This window comes from Felis catus, chromosome E2, assembly GCF_018350175.1.
Source record: "Felis catus isolate Fca126 chromosome E2, F.catus_Fca126_mat1.0, whole genome shotgun sequence".
In the NCBI taxonomy this organism is placed as follows: Eukaryota; Metazoa; Chordata; class Mammalia; order Carnivora; family Felidae; genus Felis; species Felis catus.
In genome coordinates, this window is record NC_058382.1 from 28342742 (window position 1) to 28352227 (window position 9486).

General features: G+C 54.5%; 1 long non-coding RNA gene across 1 annotated transcript; it reads right to left on the bottom strand.

Annotated features, from left to right (window-relative positions):
- Window positions 1-5830: 5830 nt before the first annotated feature.
- On the bottom strand, window positions 5831-8542 carry LOC109494678. Its single transcript, XR_002738515.2, has 3 exons — window positions 8318-8542; window positions 6745-6917; window positions 5831-6076 (listed from the first exon to the last, which is right to left on the bottom strand). It is a non-coding gene; the product is annotated as an uncharacterized LOC109494678 (long non-coding RNA).
- Between the last annotated feature and the right edge of the window lie 944 nt (window positions 8543-9486).

Below are 9486 nucleotides of genomic sequence, written 5' to 3' on the forward strand. Positions count from 1 at the left end.
CAAGTCACTGCTCCATTAACGCTTTGTACTCTAATAAGGGCAGGTGGCCAGCTTAAAGGTTTGGCTGGAAGAACCTTTGACCTTGTCACCTTCCACTTAATTTGGCGGCTTGGGCATGAGGGGTGGTCACTTGTGTGTCATGATCGTGTTGCAGCCCAGCACCCATTTCATTTCCGAGAGCTGCTGTGGTCCACTCCCATTCATTTGGATATAGTACAAGGGAACGCCTCCTCACCACCCCCTCATGTCCCTGCCCCAGCATCTCACCGCTCCAGACCGATTCAGTTGGCACAGGACATCGCTCTGGTGTCAGTGATAGGTCCAGGGACAAACACAATCCAGTCAGAACCTTGGAGATACAATGAGATTTTTGCCGATGTGACAGCCTCCGTCTGTGCCCCGACCTCAGTGCTCTTGGCATTTGCTCTTTCCATGAACACTGGCTGAGATTCCAACTGCCAGTCCTTGGGACTCTTCCGGAGGGCTCTCTCAGGCTGCTTGAGCCCTCCATGTTCATGCAGGCAGCGGGCCAGGGTGTCAGGGAATCAGTGCCACCAAGGAGCAGCCAGGGCTGGGACCACGGCGAGGCGAGTGAGGTGCCTAGTGTGCGGGATGTGAGGAGTTCTAGACCCCATCCTGATGCAGCCCTCAACCAGGGGCTGATGGAGGCTGGTGGATGAACGACCTGATCCCCCTCCGAGTGCATGCTTGACCCTGTCTCTCACAGCTCCCCGGTGAGATCAGGCTCCGGCCGCCCACAGAGATAACTGGCTTCAGAACACATCCTTTATTGGCTTCATTCCCTTCCCTGGCTCGCTTCCCCATTCCCTACCAGTGTTTCCTGTGATCGTGTCCCAGTAAACCACTCGTCCTCAAATCTTTATCTCAGTATTCCCTTCAGGGGAGCCCAAACCAAGACCCAAGGACCCCTCCCGCTGCCTGTGTTTAAGGGAGGGTTCAGCTCTAGGAGCTGCCAGCAGCCGTCTCGCTAGCCACGAGGGTCAAACCCTCCGAGCTGGCATGGAGGAGAGCAGGACCGAGAGACGGCAGGTAATGTGATTTTAATGAAGTTTTACGCAAAGGCTCCTACACCACAGTTTAGACACTTTATGAAACGCCCCATTAGGTCTCTCCGTGCAACGGTATTTTTTCTCCTAGAGCCACACGACAGAATTAATCTCCTTTGGGAGTCACCATTCTGGAAGTCGTTCAGGCATGGGCAGGGAATTGTAAAGAAAATGTCGAAAGCGGTGCGTGCATGTTGGTAGGGTGGGATGTGGTGTGCATGTCTGGCCTGTGTGTGTGTGTGTGTGTGTGTAGGTGTGTTTGTGCTTCTTGGCCAAACTCATCTCCTAGGCTCCAAAGTCAGGAGACGCAGTACAGCCTTGTCTCCTGGGAAATCACGTGCGCACCCAAACCCAGGCACTGCCCCCCCCCCCCCCCCCCCCGTCTGTCATCTCTTTCTGTCTTTCGGGAACCTTGTGTCTCTCTCATCTCTGCTGTTCTCAGTCACTCGTCTCTTTCTCCTTCCTCAGCTCTTCGCGGCCCAATGTGATCCTCCATCCGCTACACCTGACAGCCTGATCCCGAGTTCAAATTCCCCAGAGAACCTGACAGGCTCTGCGCAACTGCCAATAGGTAAACTTCCCTTGCGCCAGGTCCTACCCCTTGTCCAATCAGCTGTGGCCGTGGTGCTGGGGGCGGGGCCTTGGAGAGAGTGGCCAATGAAATATCCTCAACGCCTGCGCCCCTTACAGGTGCCTGCTCCTCCAGAAGCCTGAGGCTAGTGTGTGGGAGGGAAGGTAACAATGATAATAGTAAGAGCCAATAGTGACAGAGATTTCTTGAAATCGGGCAAAGCAGACACGGGACACCTATTACCTCTGTTGTAATAAAATTTTATTAAAGTGTAACGAGTGCACACATCTTAAGGGTACGGCTCAATACGTGTATTATGACTTCTTTTAGTTCTCGCAGCAACCTCCGGACACAGGTGTGGTTACTGTCCTCTCCAAGGCACCGGCCCGAAAAGAGGCTCAGGGAAGTCTATCTCCTGCCCTAATGAGTAAACCTAGGGTTCGAATCCAGGCAGTTCAACCCTCAGATCTGAGGGCATCACCGCCACTGCATACTGCTCGCGTCACAGGTCACCTTCAGGGATGGTTAGAACCTGTGATCCCGGGCAGCGACAGGGAGACCAACCAGGTGACGTTAACTTCCAAAGGGCTCAGGGTGCTAGGGAGAGGAGTTACAGCCTGGCTCTCTCCTCTTGGCCATCCTTCCCCCTGCCCCTCCTGGTCACTTGGTGCCTTCCTCTGCTTTTCCCGGGCAGCACGGACGCAGCTGGAAGCAGCCTCTGGGAACCACCACGCGGCTTTATGATGTGCAGATGGTGTTTCCGCTGAGCCCCTCGCTTTTTATGTCGGTGGCCTCTGGGAGCTGGGCCAGCCCAGATGTCCCTGATCGTGAGAAAGCCCTCCCCTGGCAAAGACTGGCACAAGATGCCAGCGACTGGGGCCTCAGGCCAGCTCTGGCTTGGATTCTCTGGTGAGGGGGCTTGGCTGGATGCTTGTGAGGCAATGATTCTGTCATTTGTGTCCTGCCCTGTGGATTAGGATGGTGTGTCACCAAAGCCAGGAATATCACTTCTGAGTCTACAAACAGATAGAGATACTGCACAGCTAGCCTTTCAAAGGGACTCTAGATTGATCTCTTTTTTCCATATATGTTGTTTTATCTGCCTCTCAAGCTATCTATGGGCACAGACTGCCTCTCCCATCAGAGGAGGTGCCCTCCTGGGACGGGAACAACCCCTCCCTTCCACACTCCTCCATCGGTGATAGACTGGTCCAAGATCAAGAGCCATGTGTCTCCTCCATCAGACTGGGAATTCTACAATCAGAGATAAATGTGTCTCCCCCATCAAACTAAGAGCCACCAGTATCAGGGAAAATGTGACTCTGCTCTCTGTCCTCAGACTGGAAGTTCTCCAAATCGGGAAATTAGGACTCTCCCATCAGATTGGGAGTTTCCAAGGTTGAGAACGATGTCAGTCTCTTCCATCAGGCTGACAACTCCCCAGGGATGAGACGGGTGTCTTCCCCACCAGACCAGGAGCTCCCTGAGAGTGGAAGCAAGGCGTGTCTTCATTTCTCTTCTCCCCGAGTGTTGGACAAGGCTCTGCCTCCAGAAGACACCTACTGCAGGAGAGAGGTCTGCTGATGATCCTGGGGTGGGGCCGGCAACTTCCAGCCTGGACCCGGCAGACCTGCCCTTGGTCCAGCCGCCTGGGAAGGGTGGAGTCAGTGTCAGCCAAAGCGGGTTCTATGACACACGGGTGAGGACGACCAACTGGGAGATTTATGGGCACCTGGAAAGTGTCTGCCTTGTGACTTGCTGTAGAACCCAGCTTCTGGCTCAGGGCTTGCTCCTCTACAGGAGCTCAGTGATGATGGCTGAATGAACGAGTGAATGAGTGGGTGAACGAATGAATGAGTGAATGAGAAGGTGAATGAAGACCTGGTTCCTGCCCTTGAGAAGGTCACTTTCTACAAAGGAAAGAATGGAGCTCACTGGTTTTGAGTGCCTCTCTGTGTTGGACAGAATTTTCAACTCTTTCACATATATCGCTTTCTTTAACCCTCAACACAACCCTAGAGGATAAGTTCTGTGCTCTCCACTTTAAGAATGCGGAAACTGGGGCTCAGAGGGGAAAATGGACCTCTTCAAGGTCCCACAGCTGGTGAATAAGACAGCTGGGATTTGAACCGAGATCCTTTGATTTCCAGATGTGTGCCTGCTTCCTGAAAAAACTATTGCCATTTAATTTCAGAGTTACCCAAGACAGATGTGGATGAAGCAGCATATGAGCCGAGGGAGAGGGAAGCTCAGAAGGGCTTCAAGGCAGGAGTGACATTGGGGATGGGTTTTGAAGCATGAGTAGGAGTTCACCAGCTGCTGGGGAGGCGTGATTAGAAAAGGAGGGACTACTCTGGAAGACTCCCTTTAGGGTTTGGTGGGCAGGATGCCCCCTCCCACATGTGCTCATTTGTGGCCCTACCTCTCCAGGAGCTGGGCTTCCTCTCTCTCTTTGGAAGGACATACAGATGAAGCCTAATCTCATGTTGGCACGTCACTGCCAAGGTGCCAGGAAGTCTCTGCTGTGGACCTCTCACCCTGGCGCCAGCTGTGCTCTTCACAGGAAGGAAGGGTGTTTGGGGCCAGCTGTGATGGAAAGGAAACTGAGACGTTTCCTCTTTGGACTCTCTGAAAGGGGCAGGGCAGCGGAGAAAGAGCTGGGGCCCCAGTCCTGCATCTGGCTAGAGGGAGGGGGCACAGGAATATGGGGATAGATGAATTGTCCCCCAGGCCTTTGATCAGTGGCCACCTCTCTCTGGTTTAGCAAGCAGATGCTGATCTATCCCGTGCCCTGTGAATGTGAACATCCCTTAGATATCTTTTCTGGGTCTGGTGTTTGAGGACACGCAGGTGTTACATTCTCCCCGGTGTGAGTGCAGAGTAGATTTTCAATAGATACTTGGCTGCTGATCCATGGTCAGACTTTGGGAGCTCATCATTTGGTTAAAACTGGATAGAATGAAGTTTAGCTCTTGGTTGAGCTCACTGCGGTCCGATGTGAATCACAGATTCAGGGCGGTCAGAAAGAAGGAGCAGACCCTCTCAACTTGTGGCTTTTAAGTTGTATGTGTGTTTTAATCAGCGGAACCTTAAAAAAAAATCCTGGAGATTTTATTGAAGCTCAGTGTGCATAACAGATGAATGCTCTATTTGGAGGACCCCAGAGTAGTACCTGCTCAGCTCCCTCTTGACCTCCCCTTGGCCCTCTCAGGAATGTTCATGGAACCCCAGTTCTCCCCAGCACCTGAATATCTCTAGTGTATTCCAACTCCTGAACTTCCAACTCCTGAACACGAGGACAACCGAGGCACTGAGAGGGGAGCGGGTTGCGTGAGGTCACATCAGTAGTAGGTGTGTGTGGGGATGTCCCCCAGATTCCTGCACGGAAGCTCAGTCTGTGGGGGGCGTCTGTTCATGTGTAGTGCTGGCTCTGGCATCATCTCCTCCAGGCTCCCATCCAGGCCAGAGGAGCGTCCATGACCCAAAGCTTTGGCTCTGGACACTGCTCCCCAACAGGATGGGAGAGACTCTGTCCATGAGTGTCCACTAGGTCTCTTTTGCAGGAGGGCAAACTGAGGTCCAGCAAGGGCCGGGCTCCAGGTTACTTGGGGATCAGGCGGGGTATTAATGAAGGACTGGCTCAGGGCTGCTTTTTGGTTCTTTCCCTCCAGGATCTTTGCTCATCCCAGCATCAGTCAGAAGGGAGATCCTCCCACGGGCCCCGGCAGACAGCCATCTGCCCCAGGCCTTGCCCAGCCGGAAGCCGTGAGAAGCAGGTTCCGATATGGAAGCTGCCAGGGCGTTACTAACGGGCTGTCGGTTGCAATTAGGGCAGCGGCCTTTCATCTCCCTGCGGCTCCCCTCCTGCTCAGGACAGCCTCACATCAGCTTCTCACTCTGACTCCGTCTGGCCGGTGTCAGGCACCCCTCCTGAGATGGGACACGAGGCGGGGGCCAGGTTGGCAGTCCTCACTGTAAACCACGGCCAGGGCCCGGCTCCGGCTCCAACTGTTGAGTTTCCCGGGGCCCACCTCCAGCAGCCTTCGGTCCATCCCTCAGCCTCACCAGGAGCTCCCGGGTCCCTCTCTGAGCCTCGGCCTGTCCAGTCCAGTGAGGCCTGCCCGAGATTACCTAGGTGTTCTGGTGACTTCTGAGGGCCTTGCATGAAAGATAACGCCCAAATCAACAAATCTGCCATTGTGGCTTTGAAGAGCCAGTCTCAATCACTTTATTTTGTCTTTATGTCAGGTTTGCCAGATGGCTTGGGTCTTTCTGAGGCCCTGTACCGAGGGGGCGCAGAGAGAACTGGTACAGCTTCAAAGCTCCTTTTTAATCTTTAGCAACATCACAGCGGCTGGGAAACTGCCTGGGTTCCCATAAGTCTCTCCCACAAAAGAGGCGCGGCCGAGGCTCTAATGAAAGCCAGATAAAGGGATGGCTGGAATCAGAAACAGAGGGAAAAGAGCAGTCGCGAGTCTTTCTTGTAGCTGTTTCAAAAGAAATTCTAAGACAAATTATGGCTTTGGGTGTTTTTCTAAAAGGACTGACAGAGAGAGGAGCCGGGGGAGGATGCTTTGACCCCTCAGCACCCTTCCCCTTGCATAAAAGGCACAGGAGACTGAACAAAAGGCCGAAATACAACAATAAACTTTCGGCGTGCGCGCGTGGGGATGAAAGCCTCGCTGGCATAATTATGGGCGAGGGTGCGCCGGAGCGGGCGGGTGGCTTTACCTTGCCGCCAGCGCTATTAATGATGAGGCTCCCTCCTTTTTCTTCTCTGGAAGGGGCGCCTTTGGTTTTCGGGGACGGGCGGGTGGGGGGGGGGTTGTTGCGCAGCGCCACGCGGCTGACACCAGGCGCAGGCTGCGGTTACGGGACGCGCCTTGCTCCCAGCGCCCTCCTCGGGGCATCCGTGAGAAGGAGGCCAGTGTGCCCACGGGTCATCCTCCCTCCCCACCCGGCCCCCTGCCTTCATGGCTGTCTCTTGGCATCTGGGCAGGGGTTTCTGACCTGCCATTCTAGGCCTCCACTTACTCTCTTTTGCAAATCAGCCCTATTCTAGGGAGTCAGGGGTGCGGAAGCCTATGCTGTGGCCACATTACGCACTGTCTTAAACGCGGGCGGTCAGGCGAAAGGCCAGGCCGGCCTGGTGCCGCTGTGTTCTCCAGAAGGGGGGAATCAGCCGCTCTCACTTTCCGTCTCACGTCGGGTCCTCTTATTTCTGTGGATGGTGGTCAGCTCCTTGCAAGGCCCGGAGGGCATGGGCCAGCTACGGTTTGCTAGAAGGAGGTGGGACATTGGACAGGATAGGGGGCTTTCCAGGAGACGGGTAGGGTGGACAGCTGGGGGAGGCTGACCAGCATCCTTCTGAGAGCACCAGTGGCTTTGAAGGCTGGTGAGGGCCAACAGAGTCCCAGGACCGCAGAGCGCCAGCCCCCAAAGGGCCGCTCACTATGGAGAGGGCAGACTGAGGTCTTCGGAAGGGAAGAGGTTAACCAAGGTCACACAGCTGGTTGGGGACAAAGCCAGACCTCAAGTTCCTGTTCCACGGGAGGTATCAGATATTCCGAGAGAATGGGGGTTTTGTGTGATGTGGGGTGGGAAGAGAATTCAGATCCCTGGGGAGACATGGGCAGGGTCTGGCATGTGTCCCTCTGCCTTCTCCTTTTGCCACTTTGCAGGGCTCAGTGGCCATGGGCTTTGGTCTCTGGAGCCCTGTCAGGAAGGTGTTTCTGGGGCCCTCTAAGCATCAGGCCTGTTGCCCAAAGTGGGGTTGAGTGAGGGGTATCTCCCATGGGCACCTGTCTTCACTCACTTCCCCTCCGGAGGTGCTCGTTCTGCATCAGGGACTCGAGGAGAATTGCAACTGAGACGTGTAGCTGCAGAACTCTCACCTGCTTCATTTACAAGGCCTTCCCTCTCCCCTTCTTGCTTTCAGCCCCGAGACAAGAGAGAGATGTGTTGCCTGTGGGAAGGGTGAGGGAGGACGCAGCCCCATCTCTGTCTCCTACATTCTGCCTTTGCTCTCTTCCTGTGTGTCTTCTCCTCTGTCTGTCTCCTTCTGTCTGTCTCCTCCCCATTCCTGTCCAGTGCTGTCCTGGCCTGGGGCTCTGGTTTCTGTTCTTGTCACTGGGGCCTCCATGGCCTCCTGTCTCCTGCCCCCTGCCGCACCTGTCGCTGAGGGAGGAGCTCAGGGCGTCCAGGGGTGGAGAACCCCAGCTGACTGAGGAGTCCAGACTAGCTGGAGCGGGAGGGGCTGGCAAGCTGGTGAGGGCTGGGGTGTCGTATCACGCCTCCTCTCTTGGGGCAGAGCCAGACAGATACCGCCAGCCAGGCTCCTGGGCTATTCTGATGAAGAAAAATCTGGGCAGGTTGGAGGTTATGACCGTGTGGGGGCAGGTTTCTCTGGCTCTCCGGAATGTACTCCTGTACATGTGTGTACTCTCTAGCTCTCCTGTGTGTGGGCGCACTGGCCACCACCAAGGTCCCCTTGTCCAAAGTATCCTTCAGTGGGGAGGGCATAGGTTCTGGGACCACACCCCTAGGCCCCAACTTCTTAGCTGGAGGGCCTTCGGCAAGTGGCCTACCTTTTGGGGCCTCACTTTTCTCACCTAATAATTGTCCTCAGCTCTTAGGGTTGTCATGAGAAATGAGTGGGTTAACACGTGGAAGTGCTTACAATAGTACCCGGCACACTGGTACTGGCCAAACGTGAGCTGGTGTTCTCCCCATTCACGGCTCTTCAGCCATCACTAGTTGTGGGTAACAGCTAGGTGGAGAATCCACGATGTGAACCAGTCCTCACGCTTGGGTGTTGCAGGGGTTCTGAGGTTAGCGACTCTCTCTCTCTCTCTCTCTCTCTGTCTCTCTTCCGCCTTGTCTTCTGGCAACCAACGTTCTTTCCTGGGGGGCGTATTCCGAGTAGAACCTCTAAAGGCAGGGCAAAGCCTGCCACGGTCACGTGACACAAGCCTGGCCAATCAGAGAACCCTATTCCTCAAGCCACGGACTGATTGGCTCTGGGAAGGTCATATGACCTAAGCCAGGCCAGTGTCGTACCCAGAATTTTGCCGCCAGAACTGTCCGGGAAGGTGGTCTTCCATTCTCTGAGATCCCAAGTTCTAAGCTGATGTAAGCTAGAATCACCAGAAGCCCCCTTCTCCAGCTACAGTAGGAAATGAGACCATCACGTCGAGAAAAGTAGAAATAAGAAAAGAAAAGGAGGAGTGGAGAGAGAGAGAAAGAGAGAGAGAAAGAAAAGTACCTTGAATCCAGCCTGCTGGCTCCCCTGTTCTGTGTGTGTTTACTGCTGAGCAGTGACCTTTTGCACTTAAAGAGATTCAACGTGGGTTTCTCACAATTGAAAGAGTCCTGATCAATGGTGGGGCTGGCTTGACTACCTGGGAGGCCCGCTGGCAGGAGCTCAAACTCTCCCCAACAGAAGCCACACCATGAGAAGGGTGCTGAGGAGGACCCGCTGATGAGTTGAGGGGCAGAGGCAGGGGGTGGCTGGGTTGGAGACTTGGAGTCAGTGTGGATTCAGCAGAATACGTGCCTTCCTGGTGGTGATGGCCATGGAGCTGGGCTTGATTTTGGGGTCTTGGAGAAAGGGAGAGGGGAGCAGTAAGCATTCCAGGTGAGCTAAAGGCTCAGAGGAGAGAAAACATGAGATAGGTTTGGCTGAAATGTCAGGTAAGTGGGAAAAGGGAAACTGGAGGCAAGGAGACTGGAAAGTTCCATCAGAGTCAGAGCAGGGCACGTGTTGAGTTTCAGGTCTAGGAGCTTGGATTTTATGGACTGGACAGTAGGGAGTCATTGAAGTTTTTTGTTTTGTTTTTGAGTGGAAGT